This window comes from Sorex fumeus, unplaced genomic scaffold (assembly GCF_029834395.1).
Source record: "Sorex fumeus unplaced genomic scaffold, SorFum_2.1 ptg000020l, whole genome shotgun sequence".
Classification (NCBI taxonomy): domain Eukaryota; kingdom Metazoa; phylum Chordata; class Mammalia; order Eulipotyphla; family Soricidae; genus Sorex; species Sorex fumeus.
Genome location: NW_026606077.1, coordinates 13,867,739 through 13,894,171, shown reverse-complemented (window position 1 = coordinate 13,894,171; position 26,433 = coordinate 13,867,739). Strand labels below are relative to the sequence as shown.

The 26,433-nt window shown below is 56.3% G+C and overlaps 1 protein-coding gene across 1 annotated transcript in view; it reads right to left on the bottom strand.

Moving 5' to 3' along the window:
* Window positions 1-24,839, bottom strand: part of ZMIZ1 (zinc finger MIZ-type containing 1) — a 181,361-nt gene extending 156,522 nt beyond the window's left edge. The window contains exon 1 of the mRNA XM_056113420.1: window positions 24,830-24,839. The gene's annotated coding sequence lies outside the window, so the exon portion shown is untranslated. The remainder of the gene's footprint in view (window positions 1-24,829) is intronic.
* Window positions 24,840-26,433: the final 1,594 nt, after the last annotated feature.

Here is a 26,433-nt window from a genome sequence, read left to right as displayed (position 1 = left end):
CTGGGGCTGGTCGCTCCGGCACCAGCAGCAGAGCAGAGGTGTTGGGTTTGGGTTTGGGGTTTTGGTTGGTGTTTTTAGCCACACCCAGGGGTGCTCAGGGCTTACTCTCAGGGACCACTCCTGGCAGGCTCAGGGGACTTTTACAGGGTGCCAGGAGTGGAACCCAGGCCGGGCTGCACAGGCAAGTGCCCACCAGCTCTGCTATGGCCCTGGCCCCACAAGGAAGTTCTTGCTCTGTGCCAGGTTGGGGCACCTAGCCCATGAAATGCTCTCTTCTTCAGGCTGGTTACTAACAGTATTAGTGCCATGCGGGGGAACCAGGTGGTACAGGGCTCCCACATAAAAGATAACTGCTCCAGCTACCAGAACCATCATCACCCAACTACCGACTGATGCCTCCCGTTTTATAGATGCGGAGATCGAGGTGCCGAGTATTTCATTTGCCCAGTGTGACATGTCACTGGTCAGAGAGGTCCCTGGGCATCACTCCTGCAGGCTGGCTCACTGCTTGTTCTTCTCACCCAGCAACACACCTGAATGACAGGGCGGGGGGCACCCAAGCGTGAACCCCAGCCAGTAGCTCTCAGGCCCCTGGCGAGGGGGCCAAGCCCTAAAGGTTTGGGGGAAGAAGACTCGGCAGCAGCAGCACTGGAGGATGGGCACTGGGTGTTGTGGTCGCGGCTAGCCCAGGCTCCCTGTGCCCTGTTGTATTCGGCAGACAGTCGCAGGGACACGAGTCGGTGCCCCTTTTCAAGGACAGACAGGCCCAGGCGCCTCTGTGGTGCTGAGCTGTTCAGTGAGCCGCACCCCCCATCCCCTCTCTTCTCTAATAAAATTTTTTTTAAGAAGAAAGAAAATCCAGGCCTGCATTGTTCCTGACCGCAGCTGGCGAGAACCCACCCGGCCTTGTGGAGCCCCGCTGCTGAGACCTTCCTCCTTCCTTCCTGCGGGCCCACAGGCAGAAGGGACAACCGTCGCGCTCCCGTCCCAGCCCTGAGCTGCCCGAGGCCCTCAGCCTCTGGGCAGCATCAGATGCCACTTGGGAAGGAGGGTGTGTGTGTGAAGGTTTCCCCTGTCCCGGGGGTCCATGATGCCCAGCTAGGAGAGTAGCCTCAGCCCTTCTGCTGGGGCATCATTGGAACACGGGTTTTGATTTCGGGTCATCTAACTGAAAGATTTCCCACCCCATGTAAGAGCCCTCAGCTCACCCATTTTAGGGCAGTTTGCTGTGGTGAAGTCTTGGGGGGCTGTGGAGGAGGAGAGAGGCCAACACGTCCGTGTAGAGCCACACAGATGCTCTTAAAACTCTGCTGCTAGCCTGTGCCTGGGTCCAAGGCACGTGGTCTCCAGGAAGACGCTCCCTAAGCCCTCCCTGGCCGTCTTTCCTCCTTTCCTACCTGCCCCTTTGGGTCTCTCTCCTCAGGGGACGGGGCACTGGGCCACACCTGGCTCTGCTCAGGGCTTGCTCCTGGTGGTTTTCAGGGGACCGTCTGCAGCGCCAGCTCCAAACCAGGGTTGGCTGCGTTCGAGGAGAACGGCCCGGCCCTGTGCTGTCTCCAGCTTGCCTGTGGGTGCCTTGAGCTCCATTTTTTTTGCAGCTTCACCCCTACGAGCTGGTCTGACCCACATTAATCTACATAGCAGCCCTAAGGGAACAGTAGCATGGCCACCGGGCATTGTCCACAGAGAACTCTCTCGGCCTTGGCCTGAGCACCAAGACTGACTTCCAGACCTGCTCTCCTCCAGTGGGCACTGTATTTATAATGAGCACTTCCCGCCTTGGAGGCCTCAAGCAGGAGTCAGGGCTTGTACGGTCGGCACACGGAGGAATAAGGCTCCAAGACATCTCGGTTTGGCCGAAGTCGTCCAAGACGCTGGTCTTGCTGCCACCAAGGGGTGGGGAGGTGAGTAGTTGGCACTCCCTGACCACAGGTGCCACGGAAGACGGGCTCAGGTATGCCGAGTCACTCAACAAGTGGGCACGGGAGCCTGCACAGGACCAAGCAGAGACGGACACTGGGACGGGCCGTGTCCCTGCGGGGAGAAGGCAGCGCCTGCCCACAGGAGGTCTGGCCCCACCAGCCCAGCGCCAGGCCCAGCCAGGGGGAGGCTTACCATGGGCACGTGGGCACGGCCCCTGGGGACACCCTCCCCTTCCCGGGTGCTGTCCCCAGAGTTAGCGCACTGGTGGCATCTGCGAAAATGTGTCTCCTGCCTCACTCTCCACCAGAGTCAAGTGGCAAACAATATCCTGGCATGAGTAGTCACCCTGGTTGATTCTTCATAAGCATGACTTTCATAGTCTCCCAGCACCAACAAGGTGGGAGTTCCAGGGCTGTCTTAGCACCCCTAGGAGTGACAGTCCCCACATGACTCTGGAATGGGTGTCTGCAGATGGACTCTGCCCACTGGTATGCTGGTAAGTGTGTGTCAGGCTTCCTATCCTGGATGCAGCCTGGCTGGGGTGCGTTCCTTTCTGGCGTCCCTGTGGCCCGATTCGGGGTTCTGCTTCTGCAGGGCATTCTTTCTTCTCTCAGTCTCTAAATAAAGCCACTTCCTTGGCCAACCAAACACCAAGGATCTGACTCGTGGTGTCTGTGTCTGTGCCCATCTCTATGGTGCAGATGTGCCCAGCGGGGTCAGCTGCGGGCTGCGGCACTGACCAGCTCACCCGGTTCTTGATACATGCAGCCAGCCCTGAGCCGGCCAGACTACCTCTCACCTCCAGCCTGGCTCCAGGGGACCTTGGCGCCGGCTTGCCATGCTGGGAAGTCCTTCCTGATATTGAGCAAATCGTTTCAGGGCCAGGAAGTCCTCAGCAATTTTTTTTCTGGGCAGCATAGCATAAGGAACCCCTGGGGTCAGAGCGACGAACCTGACCCCCATGGTGGGGGACGCTCAGGCCCAGCAACCCACCCTCCGCTCTCCCAGGCTCCCCTGGCACCCTGGTCAGTGCGGGGCTGTGGTGGAGGCAGCCCTGTCCCCACCAGGCTCAGCGGCTGCGCTCACCTCCACCCCTTCTGCTTCTGGCCAGTGGGCACCGCCCACCAGCGCCGTTATCACCCCTGCTGGGCGTTTATCACCTTGGATCCTGCTGTTTGTGTACGTGGCTTATCTGGCAGCCAGACTGCAGGGCAACTCTGCCGGCCATGGCTGCCTGGACTTTGGAGCCTCCAGACCTGGCCCTGCGCAGGAGCCCACGCCACCTGGCCGCCCTGTTCCTCGCGGTGTCAGGCCGACTGACCACTGCAGATGCAGGGCAGGGGGCCCTGCCCTGGCCGGTCCCCTGTCATGTGGGGGCTGAGAGTGTGCGCGGGACCTCCTGGTATTATCCTGGTTATAGAGAAGCAAGAACAAGCAGCTGAGGGGCCAGAGCAGCCGGACACGGCGAGGGCGTCTTGCTGGGTGGCCGGCCCAGGTTCTGGTCACAGCACCTCAGAGGGCCCCCGGCTCCCAGCGGGAGGCAGGAGTAAGTCCTGAGCACTGCCAGGTGTGGCCCAAAACAAACACAAAGTCTGAAAAATGACAATGATAAGCACATCTGGCAACTGCTGGCTGCAATCTGGTTCCGCCTCATGCCTCTGTCCATTGTAGGCTAAAACCTTTTTCCCCCGTTGGTTTTGGAGCGTGCCTGGCAGTGCTCAGGGCGTTTCCTTGCCTCTGTGGTCGGGCGTCCCTCCTGGCTGGGCTCCGGGGACCATGTGGGGCACCAGAAACCAAACCTGGACTGGCGACATGCAAGGCCAGCTCCTTGGCTGCCAATACTCACCTTTCATTGTATTTCATTGTTTTTATTAGTAGTTATTATTAGGGCTGGAGCAATAGAACAGCGGTAGGGCATTTGCCTTGCATGCGGCCGGGCCGGCTGACCCGGGTTCGATTCCTCTGCCCCTCTGGGAGAACCCGGCAAGCTACCGAGAGTATCTCACCAGCTCAGCTCAAACTACCCTGAGACGTCTTGGATGTGCCAAACACAGTAACAACAAGTCTCACGATGGAGACTTACTGGGCTCTCTGGAGCAAATGGATGAACAACGGGAGGACAGTGTTACTATTAGCAGTTATTGTTGCTGTTTTTTGTTGTTGGGGGAGGGGATGCCACACCCAGCAGTTCTCAGGTCAGACTCCTGCTCTGCACTCAGAATCCCTCCTGGTCGGCTCAGGGACCCATCAGGGGCAGGGGGCCTGGTGTGCAAGGCAAACGCACCAGCTGCCTGTGCTGTCGCCCCAGCCCTGCCATTACTCTCACTGGTTCACGTTAAAATTCAGCACGGGCAGAGATGAAGAGGAATAGCATGGTCCGTGCGAGGCAAGGTGGGGTGTCTTAGAACAGAGGCTCCAGAGGTGGAGGGACCACTGGGCAGGGTGGTCGAAGAAACTCAACACGTGACTACTTGCACGCCTCGTGGTCCCGAGTGACTCCCCGCTCGGAGGTGAGTGTCAGACTCAGACGTGAGGGGACAGCTGAGACCTGTGGGCAGGGAGCCGGCCTGAGTCAGAGCCCACCCCCACCCCCAGCCTCCGCTCCTCAGCTGTGGTCTGTGCTTGCACGGGCCCCTGCAGTGCTCAGGCATGGCTAGCCCCTGCCGTGGGCACCCTTACCTTGACCTGTGGGCAATCGGAGAGGGCTTCGTGGAGGAGTCGGCCTTTGCAGTGGTTCTTGGCAGAGGAGGATTTGGATCAGGGTGAAGGACCAGGGTGGGCGAGGCAGAGCAGCAGGAGCCAAGGGGTCGGGTCTGTGAGGGCTGAAGCTCTGGTGGCCGAGTGGAGCAGAGACACTGCAGGAAGGGGTGTCTGGTGCCCAGCTGGCTCAGGGCCTGGTGTCAGTCAGGCTGCCTGAGAGGGGAGACTAGCATTTGGCTATTCTACAAGCTGAGCCCAGAATGCAGCTCTGTCTCTTGGTCACTTCCCGCCCTGCTTTCCCCGAGACTCAGTCTCCCCATCTGAAGAATGGGCATGGCAAGGAGGCGTTTGTCAGCCAGCTGAAGGAGGAGCAGGGACTGGGGCAAGGGCCAGGCCTGGCCTCCTGGGCGGCTCTCGGAGTTGGACAGGGTGGGAGCAGCCAGTATGTGGCTGCAGAGACCCAGTGCCAAGTTGGCGGGGGCTGTGCCTTGTGATTCTTCCTGTGCCACATGCTCCTTTCCTGGCATGGCCAAGGCTGCCCAGCGCTGCTGGCTTTCTTCCTTCCAGGGTCCTGCAGCGACAGCACCCACAGGCCGGCTGAGCCCAGCCATACCCCTCCAGGGAGCCCAACTGCACTCAGCAGCCTTTGAGAGCGTCACGTGATTCTCACCACCACAGGACATTTGCACGGCTTTCAAATGAGGAAGCTGAGGCACAGAGAGTTCCATCTGTGGCCAGAGGGTGAAGGCTGACAGATGAAGATGGGGTGGTGGTGGGGGGGGGGGTGAGCGGGCACTGTGGTGAGTCAGAGCCCCCTTCACCCTTTCCCCCTGGCTCATCTCCAAGTGCTCAGCCAGTTCTGTCCAAGCACTGGGACTAACACAACCCCACAGGAGGCTGACAGTCTCTCTCTCTCTCTCTCTCTCTCTCTCTCTCTCTCTCTCTCTCTCTCTCTCTCTCTCTCTCTCTCACTCACAAAGTTGTGCTGCCACTCTAGCCAACCTGCAGACCTGCGGAGAACACAGGTGGGCTTGGGGCCTCTGGGGCAGCCCTCAACACTCGCAACCCCTCACCCCCACCCCGCAGGCTGGGTGCAGCTCCGGGTGGCCCTGGGGCCCAGCACTCAGCTCTGCCCACCCGGCGGCTCCAGAGAGCGTCCTTGCGGCCCCCACTCGTGCTGCAGGTCACTGGCCCCCACACCCTGCCGCTTCCCCAGAAGCGGGGCCGGAGAGCTGGGGGCTCGGGCGGGGTGGGGTGCAGCCCCTCCCCCGGGCCAGGGCTGCGGAAGGAACGCAGGAAGGGGAGAGAGAATTAATCCCGGCCTCCTCCGGCTCTCTGTGATGCTAATTCCGCTGCCTTTGATCCAGCCTCCCGCCTCCCAGCCCAGGCCTCTAACTCGGGCAGGAGCAGGCGCCAGGCTGGGCCTAAGATTAGGGCAGCTGCGAGTGCCCGGGGCGTACCCCCCAGGTGGCAGATCAGGGTTTCTCCCCCAGAGACAGTCTTGAGGATTACAGTCCGGGTTACTGACCCAGTGCCCTCAGCCAGCGCTCGCCCCTCCCTCCCTCCTGGTCTCTCTTCCTCTCCCTCCCTCCTTTCCTTCCCTCTCTCCCTCTCCTCCCTCTCTCCCTCCCTCCTGGTCTCTCTCCCCCCTCTTTCCTTCCTTCCCTCTCTCCCTCCCTCTCTCTCCCCGTCTGCCTCCCCCCCTTTCTCGCCCTCTCTGTCTCTCTCCCTCTTTCTTTCTCTGGGGCAGGCACACACTCTCCCTCTCTCTCTTTTTACCTTTCTCTCCCCTCCCTCCCCCTCTCCCTCTCTCTGTGCTTTGGGGTCACCCTCGCGTGTGCGCCCCAAGAATGTTCTCCCTCTCTCTCTCCTTTGGGTAGTGGGAGATGTTTACCATTTTTGCTCAGGAGCAGAGCAAAGCCCAAGAGTGAAGGACTCCAGTGGCTTCCTGGAGGAGGTGTTGGGTGGGGGGGGGAAGCAGGCCAGAACCAAGGCTTCTGAGTCTGCCCCTCCCGGCCCCACTGAGGGTCTTCAGGAGTGATGGATGTGGTGTGAGTGGGTGCTGGGCAGGGTCTGTGAGTGGGGAGACAGCCCCCGAGGGGCTGCCTGGTGGCGCCCAGACCAATCTGGGTTCAGCAAGAAGGGGGCATTGTGTCCAGGGGTTGCGTCTGCGCTGGGCTGACCGACCTGGGGGTGCTGGGCCAGTCCAGGCCCTGCACTGCCTCGGGACAGCCCGGCCTGCCAGAACGTCCCCGTCACTGGGCCACGAGCCCAGGAGAGCTTTCCACATGCTTCGTCTCGGCCCAGTCGTGGCCGCCCAGGCTTCCGGTGTCCAAGTGTGCGTGGCGACAGGCTGTCCCAGAGGCCAGGGAGGCCTAGAGGTCCCCCGGCTGCGCCCTTTGTGCCGGGAAAGTGGCTTTCAAGATCACATGGATACCATGCTCATGGCACCATTAGACCTGACCCCGAGGCTGCACCCAGGGGAACGTCATCTCTGGAGGCAGAGGGCCGCGGGGCTGGTGTCCGGCCCTCTGCTTGCAGGGTGAGCTCTGCTTCCCCTCCTGCTGCGAACCTGTTGTGGAGTGAGTGGGCGCTGGGGAGGAGCAGGCCCGGGGCGAGGCCCACGCGGGGTCTGGGCACAGGCCTGGCCTCCTCTGGCTCCTCTCCCATCCCGAGCGCCCAGGAAACCGGTGCCTTCTACCTACCTCCAGGCTGGGGTCTGGGTCCTGCCCCACCCTTGCTCCCAGCCTCTGCCCTGCTGGAGACGGGCAGACGCTGCTGGCTCGAGCCAAGGGAACTGAGGGAACCGGGGAAGGAAGCGGGTGAGGCTCCCATGAGCACGTGGTGAGCGTGTGCCACAGCGCTGTCTGGGTGCTGGCTGAGGTGCTGGGGTGCTGGCTGGCTGTCTGTCTGTCCCAGACAGCCTGCTGTTCAGTGTCTGCAGGGTGCTGGGTAGGGGGGATGGGTGCGGGTACAGCGAAGCATACAGAGCTTCCACATATGTGCACACACATGGGCCCCGTGTCCACGGCCCCAGGGAGCCTCCACAACCCCCAGAAAAGCGTCTTCTGAGTGACAGAACACACATTTATGGAGTGCCTGCTGTATGCAAGAGCTGGGGACTGGTGGAGCACTGTGGCAGGCTGCTGGCCTCTGAGCGGACAGAGCAGTCACACACACCAGCTTCCTGGAATGTTTTAGGCCCCTCAGCCTCTCCGCCCAGGGGGGTTCCTCAGGCCAGGGAGAGGCTCAGTGAATTCCCAGGGGAAGGGGGATATGATGTCAGAGACCCAGGCCTGGGTCCTGTCTTGGCACCCGGCAAGCCTTACTTCCAAGGGAAACTGATGGGATGAGGCCGCTGCCCGGAACCGTGCATCTGAACCTTGTATGTGGGGCCTCACATTTTCCCCTGGAGGCAACTTTGGGGCGGCGCCTTTCCCCGGGCGCCCCATAGGAGGCGCCATGGCTGTGGGCAGCTGCTGGGAATCGGGGCAGCACGAGGTCTGAGCTGGGGGCTGGGTGCGCGTGTGGGGGCGGCCAGCGTGAACATGGGGTGAAATGGGTGCGGCCGAAGGAGTCCCGGTCTTCCTCCTGGAGGCCGTGAGCAAACACCTCTTACGGTGGGAGACAGTCCACCTCTCTAGCCTCCAGCTCCCTGAACAAAGCCCAGGGTTTCTGGTATCACAAGGTAGGACCCAGCAGAGAGGGGCCTGCCTCGCACACGGACAACCCGGGTTCCGTGGCCCCCTGAGCCCTGCCAGGAATGATCCTTGAGCCCAGAGCCAGGAGGAGCCCCTGAGCATTGCCAGGTGTGTGCCCCCTGGCCCCCATCCCTACCCTGCCCCGCAGAGTTCAGGGGCCAGGCTCAAGGTCCTGCCCTGGGAAAGAGTCCTGCCCTTGGGAGCGTGGGCTGAGTTGAGGGGGTCTCTGGCTCCCTCAGCCCCGAATGAGATGCCTGCTCAGTAAGTAGGATGTAAATTGGGTGGAAAGGGTCTTGCAAGCCATCAGATGTGCCAAGCTGGGAGGTCCTGGGGAACAGACCCTCTGCCCGTTGGTGGCAGCTGTATCCGGGCCTGCAAGCGTGTCCCCAGCAGGCTGCAGGCCAAGGTGTGGCGTCCCAGACAGGAAACCGCGTTCCTCTGGGAATCTCTGTGCATCACCCGAAGCTCAGAGCCGAGAGCTCTCAGGAGGCCCCTTTGAAGCCGGGAGCTCCGCAGGGGGGCAGAGGCAGCTGGCAGCAAAGCGGCAGTCCTGGCCTTAATTACCCTCCTCACCCATAGGTGGGTCCCCCCACCCTGAGTGCCACGCAGGGCCGCACGGGGGTCCCGGGCCGCCTTTGTGTGGGAACCGCTGCTCCTGGCTCGGGTTTCTGATTTTAATGATTTCCTGAATTCATTTCATTTCCTACCTCAGGGAAAGGAGGAGAGGTGATCCTCTTGAAAATTCACATAATTGCTTTTATTTGATTTTTATTAAAATGCATTCAGGAATAATGTGATTGCCCCCTTTATTACGTTGTTCATCAATCTGCTGGGACTAGGGTGGGAGAACGCAGTGGGTGCACGAGCCCCGGCAGTGTGCTGGGCTGGGGGCTTGCCTGCCCCGGGGAGCTGTGACCCTCGTGCCTGTGAAAGGAAGGGCAGTGGGGGGATGAGAGATGGGGGTCCCCGGACCCCACCTGCACTTTCTCTCTGCCACCCACTCTTCTCTATAAAAGCATGGGTGCAGGTCCAGTGGGACCTTCCTTTCTTCCTCCTCCTTCTTCCTTCTTTCCTTCTTCCCTCCTTCCTTTCCTCCCTCCCTTCCTTCTTTCCTCCTCCCTCCTCCCTCCCTTTCCCTTCCCTCCCCCTTTCCCTTCCTCCCACATTCCTCCTGCACAGGGGTCACCCGAGGGCCAGGCACATGCAGGGCAATCCCCGTGCCACCGTGCCCGTGCCCGGGCCTTCCCAGCTCTCGCTAGCTTCTCTGCTCCAGCTCAGGGGCCCCGTGCTCAGGAAGCCCCTTTCCTGCCAGGCCTTGGGCCTCGGGGGTCTTTGCACACAGAGGAAAGAGCCAGAGCTCTCCCTGGGCTGGCTTCAGGCCTTGCTCTGCTCCGCAGAGACCGGAGGGCTCAGTCTGTGGGTCACAGCCCTGGGGAGACCCCCACCTGCCTGCCCGGTGCCCGAAGAAGGGTGAGAAGCAAGGAGGTTGGCGTGCGTGCGTGGGACCACGCGACTTGCCTGGGTTGAGGCGATGCCAACGCCCGAGGGCTCCCTGCAGGCTACGGGCAGAGCTGGACCACGTTCTCCTCTTCTCCCAGCCTGGCCCTCGCCCGCCTCTCCTGTTTGCCAGAAACTTCCTGGAGTGGCGGAGGCATGGTGCAGTGGGTAGGGCCTGGCCTTGCATGCACAGATCTGGGCTCCATCTCCTGCACCCTGTATGGTCCCCCACTCCCGCCAGGAATGAGCCCTGAGCACCGTCGGGTGAGACTCCCAAATAAAACCAAAAACAAATAAAATGATGCTTCCCTCGGACCCCCTCCTACTCAGCTTGCCCTTACCCTAGACTGCGCCCAGTCAGAGCTTCCTTCAGCAGATGGGGAAACTGAGGCTCAGAGAAGGCAGAGACGGGTGCACCCCAGCTAGGAAGGGCATCAGCAAGCAGGGGGCTGTTGCCCATCCTGCCCCCTGGCACCAGACCACACCTCCCGCATCTGTGACCTACTGGGTCTGCCGTCCACTCCCACAGCCCTGGTGATGGCCAGCTGGCCTCTAGCGCAGCTGCCAACCCCAGAGTCCGACTGTCAGCAGAGCAGTTCCAGCCCCGTGGACCCTAGGACCCGGGCTTTCCTGGAGGGCCCCTGCCTGGGCAGTCTGGTCACTCTTGCTCAAGGCACTTGTCCAGAGAGGTTTGTGCCGCCGGTGGCCCCAAGCCCCTGATTCCCAGGCTGGCACCCGGACATGTCGCACACGTTGACCTAGCAACACCTCCTCTGGAGGTCCTGGAGTGGGAGATCCAGCCGGGCAGGCCTGGGGCCAGACTGTCTGGGTCACCAGAGGGGACAACCCCAAGCAGACACACACCCTGGGGAGCCGTGTTGCCTGAGCAGTGATGGCTGGGCTCCTGGTGCAGTGCTCCCTTTTCATGGGACCACACAGTGCAGAGAGGTGGGATTCTGTTGCTCTGGCAAGGGTGTGGGGAGGGTCAGGGACCTGCCAAATCTGCACCCCCAACTCCGCACCTCCAGGGTCCCGGCAATGCCAGTGATGGAATGGTGATCTTGGGGGGGGCTGGGCCGCACCCCATCCCCTCACACTGGTGGTGGGAGCCTCTGAGATTCACTGTCATCCTCACACACAGCACTCCGGGTTCCTGACCTGGGCCCGCCCACCGGAAGGGCCGGGCCCACCCATAGGCTGGTGCTGCCCTTGGACCTGTCACTCAATCTTCCCCCATTCGAGGGAAGCGACGCCCTGGAGCTCTCTGGAGTTCCCGGCCCCTCCGAGCATGGTTCTGCTCCATCCTGGGGGGTTGAGGGGGCTCCGAAGGCCAGGCTGGCATGGGTGTCCTCCCCCAGGCCCAGGGGCCCTGCCAGGCAGGAGGTCCAGCCATTCTGAAAACTGTTTCTCCCAACGCTGCCCACTCCCTCTGCCTAGCGGGATGAAGACCCACCCTTGATTGCGGCCAGCATGTCTGCATGCTCCCAGCCAGAACTGACTCCCTCCCCCAGCCGGCCCCCACCCCCCACTGGGCAGGGTGCTGGCGGAGAGCCTCGGGGGCAGGTCCTCACACACTTCCTTCATCCAGCACAGGAAAAGGGACCTCTCAGCCCTCGGAGGCTGTGCTCCTTCCACAGACAGACAAACTGAGGGAACTGACTCCCAGGACTTTGGGTCAGCAGGAAAGTTTCTCTCTGAAGCAACCAGTGCGACCCTCCCCTGCACTCCCCGGGGCCGGCGAGCTCAGAGGGTCTGGCACAGAGAAGCCACTCTGCAGGCCAGCCCTGAACTGCCCGGGCAGTGCCAGCCCACCTGCTTGGCCCTGAACAAAAGCACCACTCCAGTGGGGAGGACACTGCCTGGCACACGGCCAGCCCAGGTTCAATCCCCCATGTTCCCTAGGGTCTCCTGAGCACCACCGGGAGTGACTCCTAAGTGCAGAGCCGGGAAGGAGTAAGCCCTGAGCAACACCGGGTGTGACCCCAAACAAAACAAAACAAAACAAAAGCACACAGCTGTAGTTAGTTCTAACTCTGACCAAACGCCCAAGGCTGGCAGCCAGGCACTCCAGAAGTTCCGCCCCAGCTGGTACGGCCTCTCTGGGTTTCAGTTTACTCTCCTGAAACTCATGACCACAGCAAACAGCAAGCGACAGCTTCTCTCGTCTCCTCTCCTCAGTGCTCAGGGTTGACTCCTGTCTCTGCACTCAGGATTCACTCCTGGCAGTGCTCAGGGAACTTTATGGGGGGCCAGGGATAGAACCTGGGTTGGCCACAGGAGACATCAGTGCCCTACCCACTGTGTTATCTTTCGGCCCCTATACAGTTCTTGTCTTTTCTTCCATGTTTTCAACTTTTTCCATTAGCACCCTTAACATGTTAATCATAGTTGTTTTAAATTCCTGTTCTGGGGGCTGGAGCGATAGCACAGCGGGTAGGGTGTTTGCCTTGCACGCGGCCGACCCGGGTTCGATTCCCAGCATCCCATATGGTCCCCTGAGCACTTCCAGGAGTAATTTCTGAGTGCAGAGCCAGGAGTAACCCCTGTGCAACGCCGGGTGTGACCCAAAAAGAAAAAAAAAGCTTAAGTTCCTGTTCTGGTAGTTCTAATATTCCCGTCAGTTTCTCATGCTTACTCTGTCTTTACAAATCTGTTCCACCTCTATCCCTGTCCCATCTCTTACTGTTTAAGTGCATTTTTGGTTGTTCTTGTTTTCTTTTCATTTTGTGGGGCCACACCCGGCTGTGCCCAGGTTTACTCCGTATGTGGTGGTAGGGATGGAACCCTGTTGGCTGTGTAGCAAGGCAAGTGCCCTATTTGCTGCACTCTCTCCGGCCCCTTTTGCTGAAAGTCAGACTCACTATTTCCTGCAAAGGTTTCTGCTAACAAATTGCCGTGATTCCGTTTATCTGCTTATCTGATACTCCAATTTCTGAGGCAGAAGTTTGCCCCCCACTTTTCTTTATTTTGTTCTTATTTGTGGGCCACATCTGATGATGCTCAGGACTTACTCCTGGCTCTGAACTCAGGAAACAGTCCTGGTGAGGCCCGAGGGACCGTGTGCCCAGGTGCCAGGATCGAACCTGGGTCAGCCACTTGCAAGGCAAATACCTTCCCTACTGCACTGTCCCTCCTGGCCAGGAGTCTGTCCCCAATGGATGTAAAACAAGGGGCTGATTTTCAGTCATTGTGCTTTTTTCCTGGTGGAAAAGAGGGTCATGCTGATTTCTCGGTCAGATTGGAAACTGAGAAGGCAGGCATTTGTTTGAATACTTTGCGTGAATAGAATCTTGTTTGTGGAATACTCTTGTCATTTTGGGAAAATTCACTGAATCATAGGTGTTGGGGTCTATTTTGAGTATTTACTGAATCACAGTGTAAGTCTACTGTATTCTGTCAATTAATCCATGCTTTTTCTTATACCAATACTCTATTAATCATTGTAACTATACAGGAAGTTTTGAAGTCAAACAGTATAAGCCTTTCAAATTTGTTTAAGTCTTTCATATTTGTTTTGAGTATTATTGGTCTTTACCACTAACTTTAGAACCAGTCTGTCAATTTTCAGTTTTCTTTTCTTTTTTTTTAGTCCAGGCTGGAGCGATAGCACAGCGGGTAGGGCATTTGCCTTGCACGCGGCCAACATGGCCGACCCGAGTTCGATTCCTCCGCCCCTCTCAGAGAGCCCGGCAAGCTACCGAGAGTATTCGATATGCCAGACACAGTAACAACAAAGTCTCCAATGGAGACGTTACTGGGCCCGCTCGAGCAAATCGATGATCAACGGGAGGGCCTTTACCTTTACCTTAGTCCAGGCTAACTTTTCATTGAAGTTTTCTTGTAACTTTTTTCCTAACCAGTGTTGGTGCCAGGGAAATCTGATTTTATGGAAAAAGTAGTAAAGTATTTCCCTTCTCTACATTTTAAACAGTTTGTGCTGGATTTTTAATGTTTTTGGTTTTGGGGCCATACCTGGCGGTGCTCGGGGCTTCCTCCTGGCCCTGCATCAGGGGTCCCTCCTGCCTGGCGGGGCTCTGTGGACAGTATGGGGTGCTGGGGATGCACTGAGTTGGCTCTGTGCAGGGCAAGTGCCCTGCTCGCGGTGCATTCGCTCAGACCTGTGTGCTTGGCTTTTATTTCTTCTTATTTAAATAAAAAGGCCCTCCCGTTGATCATCTATTTGCTCAAGCGGGCCCAGTAACGTCTCCATTGGAGACTTTGTTGTTACTGTGTCTGGCATATCGAATACGTCACGGGGAGCTTGCCAGGCTCTGCCGTGCGGGCGAGATACTCTCGGTAGCTTGCCGGGCTCTCCGAGAGGGGCGGAGGAATCGAACTTGGGTCGGCCATGTTGGCTGCGTGCAAGGCAAACGCCCTACCGCTGTGCTCTATGAAACTATATAGATTTGGAATATTCGTATATAGGGCAGTGTTATGGAATAAGTTTTCTGTAATAAATATGGAGCTATCTATGTTTTCTGTTTCTTTTCTGTCAACTTTTGTAATTTGTGTCTTTCAAGGAATTTTATGGCTTTATTTAAGTTGCCCACATTATCCTAAGGTAGCTCATAATAGTGTTTTGTTTTCTTTTTTGACACATATAAAACTTGTAGTGATGAGGCCACTTTGGTTCCTGATATTGTTTCTTTTATTTATTTTTTTCTTGATCAATCTAACTAGAGACTCATTGATTTTTACTTATCTTTTCAAAAGCACAAGATATTGGTTTCATTTTGTTTCTTCAGTGTGTATTAACTTTCTAGTTCAGTCATTTTCGTTCTTTGTTTTTTCCTTTCTTCTGTTTACTTTGGTTTTAATGGAGTTTTTTTTTCCTTTTCAAACTTTCTTAGGTGAATCAATGTGTATCAGGGGTCCCAGGATTGCCTCTGGATCAGTAGTTTTGTAGGAATACTTCTGACTCAGCGTGTTGTCAGAATCACCGTTAATGTTTATCACAGCAAAAGATACAAGCAAAAGTGCGAGGGAAGATGCCGGGTGGTCTTCTGAGAGAACTGGCTGTTTACAAGAATGCACTTGAATTTTCCAAGCAGGAGCTGTGATGACTTGTGAAACACTGTCCTTCAGGAAAGCCGTCAGAGACTCTCAATGCAGGGATTTTACTGGGGGCTCATGATATAAGCGCCTTAGATGGGAAACAATCTGGCATTCCAGACAGACAGAAGGAAAGCTTATTAAACAGAAGCCATGGTGCTCACATAAACCATGAAACAGCAGTTCGCTATTTTTATTTTATTATTATTATTTTTTTAATCAAAAAAGGATGAGAGGCTGGAGCGATAGCACAGCAGGTAGGGCGTTTGCCTTGCATGTGGTCAACCCAGGTTTGATTCCCAGCATCCCATGTGGTCCCCCGAGCACCACCAGGAGTAATTCCTGAGTGCAGAGCCAGGAGTAACCCCTCTGCAACGCCAGGTATGACCCAAAAAGCCAAAAAAAAAAAATGATGGACACCCTCTTGTGATATAAGAAAGATCTCAGATGCCAGTGGCCAACCTATGTCTCAGGCTGATTCTGTGAATTTCTTTCTGCACAATATTTCAAAACTTTTCTTTAGTCTAGACAAGCACTTCATGATGTATTTCCCTCCAGTCACTCTTTACTGTAGCCCCCAGTAGTCATTTTTTCCATTCACTTTGACAGATTTTCTAATTCCCTTTGTGATGTCTTCAACATTGTGGATTTGCTATCTGTCAGATCTCGTCTGCCATTAATTTATTCCTATAAAATTCTCATTTAGTATGTCATATGTTTCAGCTTGAGAAGTTAAATTTGTTTTATTTTTATGAATTCCATTTATCTGTCTTTTGTTTGTTTTGTTTTGGGGTCACACCCCGCGGTGCTCAGGACTTACTCCTGGCTCTGCACTCAGGAATCCTCCTGGAGGGCTCGGGGCCCCGTGGGATGCCGGGAATCTAACCTGGTCAGCGGCATGGATGGCAAATGCCCTGCCCGCTGTGCTATCTCTCTGGCCCCCCCTTTGTCTTTCTCTGTTGATTTGAGCCACATCCAGCAGTGCTAGGTGCTATTCCTGGTTCTGTGCTCAGGAGCGACCCCCCCCTCCAATGGTGCAGAGGGGACCAAGTGTGGTACCAAGGACTGAAATGGGTCATGGCTAAAAATTGCAGCACTCTTTACAATAGCCAGAATCTGGAAAAAACCTGAGTGCCCGAGAACAGATGACTGGTTAAAAAAACTTTGGTACATTTACACAATGGAGTACTATGTAGCTCTTAGAAAAGAGGAAGTCATGAAATTCACATACAAGTGGTACTACATGGAAAGTATCATTTTAAGCAACATGAGTCAGAAAGAGAGGGATAGACATAGAAAGATTGCATTCATCTGGGGAACATAAAGCAACAAAATGGGAGACTAACACCCAGGAGTTGCCAAGATTAGTACCAGGAATTTTGCTCAATGACTTGCGGAGGCCAGCCACAGGTGCTAGGGGAAAAGGAAGCTCAGATAGAGAAGGGAGCACCAAATAAAGGTGTTGGGAGGATCCTCCCAGGATGGGAGAAGCATGCGGAAAGTAGACTATAGACCAAACATGATTGCCACTCAGTGCCTCTCTTGCAAACCACAGGACCCAAAAGAGAGAGAGAGAACAAAAGGGAATGCCCTGCCACAGAGGCAGGGTGGGACGGGGGAATGGGGGGTGGGAAGGATACTGGGACCCGTGGTGGTGGAGGATGGACGCTGGTGGAGGGATGGGTATTTGATCATTGTATAACTGAAACCCAAGCACAAAAATTTGTAAGTCTACAACTGTACCTCGTGGTGTTTCACGCACTAATAAAAAAAATTGAAAAAAAAAAATAAACCTCCACATGCAAAGCGAGCGTCTGTCTCCGTGCTGTCTCCCCGGAACCTACTCATTTTGGGTTAGTTCTTGAGTATTTGACGAAAACTCTTTAATGTCTGTGTACTTCCATGACTTCTATTTCTTCCAGGTTGTTTTCTCGGTGGGTCGCATTGCCTTGCTTTTCGGCATGTCCAGTGGGTGCTGCACGCTGGCCATTGTGGTCCTGCCGTCTCTCATGATGAGCACTGAAGACAGCGCTTGGCCAGCTGCTAGTTTCCTCATGGATCAGAGTTGTTCCTTTCGAGGCTCATTTTCTTTTTTTTTCCTTCTTTTTTTTCCCTAATTTTATTGGAGTGATAGCACAGTGGTAGGGTGTTTGTCTTGCACGCAGCCAACATGGCCGACCCGAGTTCGATTCCTCCACCCATCTCTGAGAGCCTGGCAAGCTACCGAGAGTATCTCGCCCACACGGCAAAGCCTGGCAAGCTGCCTGTGATATATTCGATATGCCAAACACGGTAACAACAAAGTCTCCCAATGGAAACGTTACTGGGCCCCGCTCAATTGAATCACTGTGAGATAGTTACAAGCTTTTATGTTTGGGTTACAATCACACAATGATCAAACACCCATCCCTCCACCAGTGCACGTTCCCCTCCACCAATATCCCTGGTATACCCCCCTTTTCCCACCCTCCCCCTGCCTCCATGGCAGACATGATTCCCCATAATCTCTCTCTACTTTTGGGCATTATGGCTTGCAATACAGACCCTGAGAGGTCATTATGTTTGGTCCTTCATCTACTTTCTGCACGCATCTCCCATCCCGACCGATTCCTCCAGGCATCTTTTTCTTAGCAATCCCTTCTCTCTTCCAGCTGTCTTCTCCACTTTGCTCTTGGGGCAGGCTTCCAGCTATGGAGCAATCTACCTGCCCCATGTATCTACTCTCCTTAGGTGTCAGCCTCATGTTATGTTGTTTTATATTCCACAAATGAGTGCTGTCCTTCTATGTCTGCCCCTCTCTTTCTGACTCGTTTCACTTAGCATGATTTTCTTCATGTCATCCATTTATAAGTGAAGTTCATGACTTCATCTCTCCTGACAGCTGCATAGTATTCCATTGAGTAGATGTACTTGAGGCTTATTTTCAAGCTCACTAAGCTTGGTCAGTGAGGGCCCTGTTCTGAGTGAGGGACTGCGACCCCCTGTCCACGTGGGCCTGGTTTCACATCCACATCAGGGATTCCTAGTCATAACTTTTCCTCTACTCGTTGGTGTTTGTTTAGTTCCCTTGAACTTGACAGGCACAGCTCCCAGGGGCTGAATGCTCATTCCAAGGCTGAGGAGGACTCAGAGATTTCGGCAACTTCCTCTGCCCACTTCCTTATCTCTGCGGTGCTGTCCACAACTTCAGAAGCCTCGACCTCCCTGTGCCCCAGCCTCCGTCTCAGCAGCTGCTTCACTCGGATTCTCTTTCCTAGTTCCATGACGTGGAACTTGTGTGTCTGAGCCCCCAAGAATCCTAGTGCTTACGTCCCCTCGTCTGCTCCTACTGAATTCACCGAGCGTGAAGGGGCATTTCTCTGCTCAGCTGTTTTTTTGTTTTGTTTTGTTTTGTTTTTCTTTTTGGGTCACACTCAGCGATGCACAGCGGTTATTCCTGGCTTATACCCTCAGGAATTACTCCTGGCAGTGCTTGGGGGATCATATAGGATGCTGGGAATCGAACCCGGGCCGGCCGCGTGCAAGGCAAACGCCCTACCCACCATGCTATCGCTCCAGCCCCTGTATTTTTCTGTTTTCTGATGGTGAAAGAGCCAGTGTCACGGCCCATTCTGTCATTGCTGGCGGTGGGCATGGGACTCTCTGCCTAAGGTTCTTGCCGAGTAGGGGGTGTGGCTGCAGGATGACCTCTGGGACAGCTGTGGACCTTGAGGCACACTCAGGGACAGTGTGTGTGTGTTGTGTGTGTGCATCGCGTGTGTGTGTTGTGTGTTTAGCGTCAGGTAGGAATGGATTTGCAAGGCCTGTGACTGGTGGTCTACACGCCCAGAGCCCTGAGGCGCCTGGCCTGGTAGTGGAGCAGGGGCCTGATTAATTGGCCTGCACCACACACAAGCTGCTCAGCATTCTCCAGGTATCAGCTCACTCGCATGAAAGGTCAGAGAGATTTCTGGAACTTCCTCCTGCCATGTGTTTTCCTCAGCACGGTGTTAAGATCTCCTGTTGGCCACAGCAAGCTTATCTAGTTGGTCCTGTAGTTCTATTTCACAGATGAGCCAACTGAGGCAGGAGGATAAACTTAACACAGAAGAAAAGTAGCAATTTGAGTTGATTTTCTTTTCTTCAAAAGGATGGGCCATACCTATCAGTACTCAGGCCTCATTCCTGGGTCTGCACTCAAGGGCTCTTTCTGGCAGTGCTCGGAGGATCACACGGGGTGCCGGGGATCAGACCCAGGTTGGTCATGTGCAAGGCAAATGAGCTACCCTCTAGACTGTTGCTCCAGCTTCCTCAGGATTTTTTAAAACTTGACTAAAATGTTTTCCAAAGGCCATGAGCTGCCTTTGAGGCTTGCAACTGGCTCCGTTGCCCACAGAGCTATGGATGTCAGCGTGTGTGGGCCCAGGCCTGGTGGGTGTGGCCCTGCCTGGCAGACGGTGTACCTGAGATGGTCTAAGTCAGGTCATCAGTTTTTGGACTCTTTTTCCCACCACGGAGTGAGCTAGAGTTTTCCTCTTCTTTCACGTGGGCCCTTGGGTGAATCAGAGAGGGGGGGTTCTGGAGAAGGGATGCTGGCTGCACTTGGAGCTGGTTTCAGAAAACAGCACCATTTCTCCTTCTCCTGCAACATGGGCTAGGGGGTCCCAGTCTCTTTCTCTGTTCCTGCAAGTTTTGTCTCTTTCTAGAATGTTCTATGAATGGAGTCACTCAGAGTATGATTTGCTGTGAGGTTTTTTCCCACCCTCTTAGCATGTTGCTTCAAGAGCCAGCCAAATGGCTGTGGATACCTCGAATTTGGTCCAATGTTTCTGACGTGTTTATTGAACCTATCCCTTTGATATTCATTTGTCCATCGCTGGACTGGCTCATGTTAAGTGCTAAAAAGTGGCATTGAGGGGCCGTAGCAATAGCACAGCAGTTGGGGCGTTTGCCTTGCATGCGGCCGACCTGGGTTCGATCCCTGGCATCCCGTATGGTCCCCCAAGCACCACCAGGAGTAATTCCTGAGATCAGAGCCAGGAGGAACCCCTGAGCATCACTAGGTGTGACCCAACATACAAAATAATTGAAAAAAAAAAAGTGGCGTTGAGTAACTGAGTAGAGTAGGTGGAGAGTGAGGTGGAGGCCCTTCCGCAGGCCAAGGGCTGGGGCTGGAGTGATAGAATAGCTGCAGGGCATTTGCCTTGTGTGCGGCTGACCCGGGTTCAATCCCACCACTGAACCCTGAACCAGGAGTGATTCCTGAGTGCAGAGCCAGGAGTAACCCCTGAGCACAGCCACGCCCCAAAGCCCAAAATACATACGTAAATAAAGTATTTTTTAAAAGCCAAGGTCTGATGGAGATCAAAGGAAACATGAATACTGAATATCCGCTTTGTGTCCCCTGCCTCGACAGGCTGTGATCGGTGGCTCCACCTCGTTCCCCTGGAGCTGACCGTTGAACTGGGAAGACAAGTAGCTGCCCAAACTGGACACCATGGAAGTTGTGGGCTGGAGTCAGTAGAGTCAGGGCCGGGGAGAGGGAAGACGCAGTTGGGCAGGACAAGTTGCATTGTGAGAGTGTCATGTCCAGACAAAACGTAGAGGCCTGACATTAAAGAGACTGCAGAGGAGATAGTGGGTCCACTTACCGGAAGTGATGCCAAAGGCCAGGGCCTGAGAGAGACCCGAGTTAGTCACATGAGCTCCAGGACTCAAGGGCACAGTCCCAGAGATGACCTTGGAGAAAGGCCGATGGAGGCAGAGCCCAGAGCCCCGGCTGACAAGGACTGGCCAGGGGGGAGGCCGTTGCCAAGAAAGCATTTCTTGGTCATTTTTGTTTTAGTTTTGGGGCCACAGCCAAAACAGATCCTGGCTCTCTGCTCAGGGATCACTCCTGGTGGCCTTGGGGGACCATATGGGCGGCTGGGGACCCGGCCGTGGTTTGGCGTGGGCAAGGCCAGCTCTACCCACTGTCCTATTTCCCTGGTCCTCTGACTTTCGTCAGCAGATTTGGGCAGGTTGGCGTATCTAAAGGGTTGACGCTGGCCTCCCTTTGTTCTGAGAGTCTCAGGAATGGTCCACCAGGGCATGGTGCTGCTCGGTGGTGGAGCGCAGCCTTGGCACAGGTGAGGCAAGACCCTGGAAAGAAGCCCTGCCCTGCATGGTCCCCACGTGTGTGAGCTGAGGCTTTTGAGGTCTCCACAATAATAGAGATTTGTTCTGTTTTTCTTGGGGCCACACTCAGCGGTGCTTAGGACTTACCCCTGTCTCTGTGCCAAGGGATCACTCCTGGTGGTGTCCAGGGGACCATATGGGGTGCTGGGGATTGAACCCACGTTAGCTGAGCACAAGACAAGCACCCTACCTGCCGTGCTATCTCTCCACCTTACCCCAGAGATTTTTTTTTTTTTAAGTAAAAGAATAGCACATACTGTTGAGTGCTAGTATGTGGTCTGAATTAATGTTCCCAACAGCATATGAAGTCACTGAGGTCAAATTTGATTGCACATTTTATAGTAACTGAAGCTTAACTGGTCTCTGCCCCCCACCCCCGCCCCCTTCAGAGGAGCATGCGGATGGAGGGAGGAGCCACAGCAGAGCACAGCAGGGAGGGGCTTGCCTCGCACACAACAGCCCAGGTTGGATCCCCGGCACCCCATGTGGTCCCTGAGCCCTGCCAGGAGTGATCCCTGAGCACAGCCAGGAGTAAGTCCTGAGCACTGCTGAGTGTGGCCCCCAGACAAACAGGACAGATTGTTGATTATTGTGGAGACCTCAACAGCCTCAGTTCTCACACGTAGGGACTGTGCAAGGTAGGGCTTCTCTCCAGGGTCTCGCCTCACCTGTGCCACACACACACACACACACACACACACACACACACACACACACACACACACCAAGAAAATCCAGAGAGGGAGCCCTCAGCGGAGAAGGAATAAAGCTCATCCCAGGAGTGGGGGGGGGGGGGGGGGGGCTGGAGCAATAGCACAGCGGGTAGGGCGTCTGCCTTGCACGCAGCCAACCCGGGTTCGATTCCCAGCTTCCCATATGGTCCCCTGAGCACCCCCAGGAGTGATTCCTGAGTGCAGAGCCAGGAGTGACCCCTGTGCATCGCCAGGTATGACCAGAAAGACAAACAAACAAAACCAGGAGTGGAGACAGAGTCTGGCTTGGCTGGAGCAGCCTGAGGCTCCCAGGGCGCTGGGGCTGTGAAGCCAAGTTGGCAGGGCCGTGAGCTGGAGGCCTTGGGATGGGAGGGTGGAGGTGGAGGACCGCTGCTTCTGTCTGGGAACCGTGGACACTTAATTTTTTTTTAAAAGAATTTAAGACAGTGATCAGATTTATTTATTTATTTATTATTTTGCTTTTTGGGTCACACCTGGCAATGCACAGGGATTACTCCCGGTTCCACACTCAGGAATTACCCCTGGCGGTGCTCAGGGAACCATATGGGATGCTGGGAACCGAACCCGGGCTGGCCGCGTGCAAGGCAAACGCCCGACCCGCTGTGCTATTGCTCCAGCCCGAACCATGGACACTTGACCCCCACTCGCACCACCCCAACCAGGCACTCATGATATGAATAAAGCTAATTCATGTCATCTGACTGCTTTTTAACTAGCCACGCTGAGGACTCCAAACCGGGCTTATAAAAGGCAAGCATTTATGAATTATTAGCCCTGTGCTCGTAAGCATGTATACTTTGGGGAGCACTTTGGTAGCACTTTAAATTAATTTATTGTCATTCATTCCAGCTGCCTGTGATGCAAACCTTGAGCGATAAATTGGTCCCATCATCTGACACCCCATTAACTAAGGTGCTGACCGAGCCAGCACACACAATAAAGCATTTGAATACAATTTCTGCAGGGTGCTCACTCCCCTCTCCCCTTGGCCGCCTGTTCATGACAAGCAAGCAGCGAGCGGTGTGGACGGAAGCAGGAGGCGGGTGCTCGGGAAATTGTGTTGGCAAAGGAATCGTGGCAGGTAAGGGCCACTTGGCTCTGTGCCCCCCCCCACCCCGTCCCCAAACTCTCTGAATTTCATGGCTCTCTATAAAGGACATCTGAGGTCCAGAGAGAGCCCAGGCGTGCCTATGGCTGCACTGGCAGCAGGCCCCTCACCTGGCTGCCCTGAGATGGTCCCTGGGCTTTAGTGGCCTCAGAAGGAAACTGGGAGGGCCGGGATAGGCTCTGCCCAGAGAACTGGCTTCAGTCCTCGCCCTGCCCCCTCCCCCATGTAGTTTCTGAAGCCCTGAGCACTGCCGGTGTGACCCCCACACAAGGCAACGGCACTGCACTGCCTTGTCCTCCCGTTGCTCATCAATTTGCTCGATTGGGCCCAGTAACGTCTCCATCGTGAGACTTTGTTGTTACTGTGTTTGGCATATCGAATACGTCACGGGGAGCTTGCCAGCTTTGCCGTGCGGGCGAGATACTCTCGGTAGCTTGCCGGGCTCTCAACGGCAACGAAAGAAAACTGGGGAGAGGGAATATGGTTTATCCGAGGGCCTGGGGAATAGCACAGCAGGTAGGGGGCTTGCCTAACATACAGCCCACCCTGGGTTGTTTCCGACATCCCACATGGTCCCCTGAGCCCCCTGAGCACAGACCTAAGAGTAACCCTGAGCACTCCCAGGTGTCTCCCCGTCAATAGAAAGGGGGGAGTGAGCCCATCCGTCACAGAGTGGCGCTGAAGAGTGGCCCCCGCAGCTGGGGAGTGGGATTGTCAGTGGGGAGAGCTGGGAAGCCGGCAGGGGCTTCGTTTCCTGGGGTCCCTGCCGCTGCAGGGGTGCGTCCAGAGGGCTCCAGGGGTGCGGAGAGGTCAAAGGTCATGGCTACACAATGCACGTTTGTCATTTTATCATTTTGCCTTCCTCAGTGCGACCAAGGCCTCCGGGTTCTCCTCAGGGACACCCTTGAAAGGGAACCAGGTGACACCGGTGTGGTTAGCAAGAACCGCACGAGGAGGAGCAGGTGACAGAAGCAGAGGGGTGTTGGGAGGCCGTGGGGCGGAGGAAGGATGGTTGTGCCACAGCCCTGTGGCACGGCGCGGCCCATGCTCTGTGAGAGGGCCGGTGAGGGGCCGAGATGCCCGCGCCGAGCGGGCCAGTAGGCGCTGCCTGGGAAGTCTCTCCCCGGCCCCACTGCCTCTGGCGCTCTCCGACTGGCACAGGGGAGGCTGCAGTGAGGGAGGCGGCCAGACTGCGGTGGGCGCCGTCCAGGCCCAGCCTCCTGTGTTGTGTGCATGTATGTGGGTGTCTGCGGGTGTGTGTGTGGGGGGGTGCATGTGTGTTGTGTGCATGTATGTGGTGTCTGTGGGTGTGTGTGTGGGATGTGTGTTGTGTGCATGCATGTGGGTGCCTGCGGATGTGTGTGTGGGATGTGTGTTGTGTGCATGTATGTGTGTGTGTGTGTGCGGGATGTGTGCTGTGTGCATGTATGGATATCTGTGGGTGTGTGTGCGAGCGTCTGTATAGTGCGGAGCGTGTGCTGACCGTGCCTGCCATGTGTGTGGTGCCATGGCTGTCATGTGTGTTGTGTGTCTGTGCTCTGCTGTGGGTGTACGCTGGGCCCCTCCTTCGGAGTAAGGGTCCTTTGTGGGCCGTGAGGCCTCTGGGCAGGTGGGGACATGGCGGGCGGCCAGGGCACTCCCTGCCCCCTGCGCAGAGACGGCTGACAGCAGGCGGGGAGGGAAAGTGGGCGTCAGGGAAATCAGTCAGAGACAAATCGATTCCTGTTAGAGGCGAGAAAAAGCAGCTGCCGCCGCTGCTGGTGGCCTGTGGCCCTGCGCCGCCCAGCCCCTTCCTCCACCCACCCCCACCGCCCTCCTCCTCCACGCTGCCCTCCAGGCCCGGCCCCCCCCCCCCGCCCCCACTCCTCCTCCACGCTGCCCTCCAGGCCCTGCTCCCCCCCCCCACTCCTCCTTGCTGCCCTCCAGGCCCCAACCCACCTGCTCCTCCTTGACGCTGCAGTGTCCCCCTGTGCTGTGCTCCCCCTGCTGCCGGCCTTCCTCCATTCTTCGCAGGAAGGCAGAGGGCTCTGGCCTTCGTCAAACCCGGGCTGGCATACGTGTGCTTGTGGGTTTGCCTGTGTACGTATGAGCCTGTGGGCCAAGTATGCGTGTCTGTCTGTGTGTGTGCACGTATGACCACATGAGCACTCCTGTGTATGCCTGCCTGTGTGCATGCTTGCTTATGTAGGTGTTCATGTATCCCTGCGTGCCCCTGTACGTGTGCCTGTGTGTGCATGTCTGTGCATGTGTGTGTTCGTGTGTGTATATGTGCCCATGTAGGTGTTTGCTTGTGTGCACATGTCTGTGTGTCGTATGTTCATGTGTGTATGTCTGTGTGTAAATGTGCCCAGGTAGGTGTGTGCCTGTGTAAGCATGTCTGTGTGTGTGTGTTCGTGTGTATGTATATGTGCCCATGTATGTATGTGCCTGTGTGCACATGTCTGTGTGTCTGTGTGTGTTCGTGTGTATGTCCGCGTGTATATGTGCCCATGTCGGTGTGTGCCTGTGTGGATGCGTCAAGCGTGTGCCTGAGCGGTACACGAGTGCACCTCTGCGTGTGTGTTCATCTCTATCTCTGTGCATCTCAGAGTCTGTGTCCTCCTGTATCTGTGTATGTGTCTGTGTGTCTCAGCAGGTGTGCACATGCCAGTGCATGTGTGTGCTTATATGCACATGCCTGTGTATGTGCATACCTACGTGTGCTCTGTCTGTGTATTGTGGGCTTCTCTGTGCGTGTCTGCATGTGTCTGCATGTGCTTCTCTGCACATGTCTGTTTGTGTTTATAGGTGTGTGTCTGGTGTATGTGTGCCTGTGTGTCCATGTGTGTGCACCTATGTTTGTGTGTGCATGCTGCATGTGCACATGTGTCAATGACACTCGGGGCACAGACCTGTGTGCCCCCCCAGAGCCTTCCCAGAAGGGGTCCCGGCGTGGTGCCTCGATTCCGGAGCAGGAGGCAGAGGAGGTCGGGACCCACGCCTTGGCCCTCCCGCCTCCCAGAGCCTGGCGCCCCTTTCTTCTCTGGTGTGCAGCCGCACCCTCTGTGGGCCTGGCCCAGAGCGCGACCCCCTCCCAGGCCAGTGAGAGGGCCGGCCCCCAGCCATGCGGGGGCTACAGTCAAGTCCCTGGGGCCTCTTGGGTCTCCTGAGGGAGCCCTGGGGAAGGACAGAGGCGCCTTGTGGTGGGGGCCCCGACTCCAGGCCCCGCTCTCTGCCGTCCCCTCGCCGTGTTGGCAGACAGCCCACTCGTGTCAGGCAGGGGCTAGTGGAGGACAGAACATCCTAGGCAGCAGGGCCCAGCTGCTGGAGACTCCGAGCCCCCGCACACAGAGAGCCTCTGAGCGTGAGCTTGGGCCCTGCAGCGGGTGGGAAGAACCTGAGCTCTCGCAGGAGCTGAGGACGGCGCAGGAGCAGCAGAGGTCCCTCCCACAGTGCCCAGGATGTGCCACTTTCCACCCTTCTCCCTGCTCCGTGACCCGGCCTCCTGCGTCTCCTCCCATGTCCCTTGAGCTACCGCCTCTCCCGTTCTGTCTGGCCGCCGCACGCCCCATCTCCTCTCCTC